Source organism: Notamacropus eugenii, chromosome 1 (assembly GCF_028372415.1).
Source record: "Notamacropus eugenii isolate mMacEug1 chromosome 1, mMacEug1.pri_v2, whole genome shotgun sequence".
Taxonomy (NCBI): domain Eukaryota; kingdom Metazoa; phylum Chordata; class Mammalia; order Diprotodontia; family Macropodidae; genus Notamacropus; species Notamacropus eugenii.
Window position 1 is genome coordinate 387793378 of NC_092872.1, and position 2057 is coordinate 387795434.

General features: G+C 39.4%; 1 pseudogene; it reads left to right on the plus strand.

Moving 5' to 3' along the window:
- Positions 1-1261: 1261 nt before the first annotated feature.
- Positions 1262-1789, plus strand: LOC140517831 (destrin pseudogene; annotated as a pseudogene).
- Positions 1790-2057: the final 268 nt, after the last annotated feature.

Consider the following 2057-nt stretch of genomic DNA (forward strand, 5'->3'; position numbering starts at 1 on the left):
TCTAAGGAAGTCAATTTCTTACATATATCCTAATATTACTTTGCATGAAATTAAACCCTTAGGAAGTGGGACGCCACATGTGTAAGTTCTGATGAGCAGAAGAGTTCACAGTATCTTCTACTTTAGCGTTCTCTGAGTCTGGAGGAATGATCCTAAGTGTAAGAAGTAATCTAGGAGAGACACATTCAGGGAGGGCTGCAAAAGAGAAGCCTGGACAGTCTGGACACAGGTTATAAGGGTCTCTTGAGGATGGAGAAGCTGGTAAACAAATTTTTGTCTCAATCAGGTTTGTTTCTGGTTGCCTTCCCTTCATGAGTCCTTCACATCTGCTAGTTCTTCTCAGCCCCACTCCTGCAGCAAATTTGTAGAGGCAAATGTCTGAATTCACACTTCATTGCAGCTGTGTGCAGTCTATGTAAGGTCATGCACATGTGATGGGTGAGCTCAGCTGGAAACAGCATGGGACTTCTGAGGTCAAACTCACAGGTTCTGTCCCCATCTGGACCAATTAACTGAGCCCATGTCTTTGACCACAGACTTTTTACAAACACAGGTCACTGATCACAAGGGTGCTTGGAGGAGAGAGTGTGAATGACTCAGCACAACATATCCCCATTTCTAAGGAGAGAAAAACCTCAAAGCGCCTACTCAGTAGCTGGTGGATCACTACACATCATCATATATGACAGATGCCACTAAAAGTTAGGAAGAGGAGAGATCCTCTCCGTGGCATCCATGATCTGGAGCACACTTGATTTTCCTTTGAGTCTAGAGAGTCTAGCATAAATATAATGGCCATCTTTCACATTTGACCTTCTAATATCATATCCTTATTAGTTCTTTGTACTCTCATTCTGTCATGTCCTTCCTTCAAACACTCAGAAACACAATTATATGTATTTTGCTATTCTGCCTTCAAAGTTGGGAGTACAGAGAGGTATTCAAGGTAATCAGTACAAGGGTCTGATTTTAGAATATTCTTCAGTGTTTCAAAAACTCGATAAACACCAAATACCCTCTTCTCAGTATATAAACTGATAGTAATAATAATACTAATACCATTCATCAGGCAGTCTTGTGTTCTAGCCTCAGCGATCTCCCTCCCACCAGCTTTCACTGTTCTTTTCCTCAATCTCCTGGGAGGAAGATGCTCCTTGGTTCTTTACACTGTAGCAGCACCTAGACTCTTGGCTCTCTCTTCCCACCCCAAAACCCCCTGCCATCTCCCTCACAGCCTAGGGACCAGTCCTAGCTCCAGATCATGCACTTTGGACAGAGGGCCTCAGGAGTGCAAGTAGCTGATGAATTATCCGCATTTTCTATGATTTGAAGGTTTGGAAGTGATCCACACCAGAAGAAATCAAAAAAAAAAAAAAAAGGCGATTATCTTTTCTTCTCAGTCCTGACAAAAAAAGTGCATCACTGTGGAAGAAGGCAAAGAGATTTTAGTTGGAGACGTTGATGTGATCACTACTGATCCTTCTAAACATCTTGCAAGAATGCTTCCTGAAAAGGATTGTTGCTAGGTTTTATATGATGCAAGCTTTGAAACAAAGGAATCAAGAAAAGAAGAGGTGATGTTTTTTCTGTGGACACCAAAGCTAACACCTCTCAAAAGTCAAATGATCTATGCAAGCACTAAAGAAATGTTCAGGCATTAAACCCTAACATCGAGCAAATGGACCAGAATATTTCAACGGGGCTTATATTGTTGAGTAACTAGGAGTAGTCTTTAATTGTCACTTTTGAAGGATGTCCTGTGTACATATGTAAAACAAAAATATTTTGACCAGAGTTTCACTGAGGGGGAAGCTGTCTTGTTCCAAATTAAACTAGATATTATATAAATCTGTGTAAAATAACCCTAAATAAATCTAAAGTCTAAAGTTTCATTGGTTGTAAATTAAATTTTTGCTGTCTGACTGTCTATTGGCAAGTTGACTTTAAGATTATTGTTTAAGTTCAGGTTTTGATTTTACTATTAAAACAAAAAAAATAGCCAAAAGGATAGAATGGAGAATTAATAGGTATTTTTGTAACTCTTATAGTTATTATCT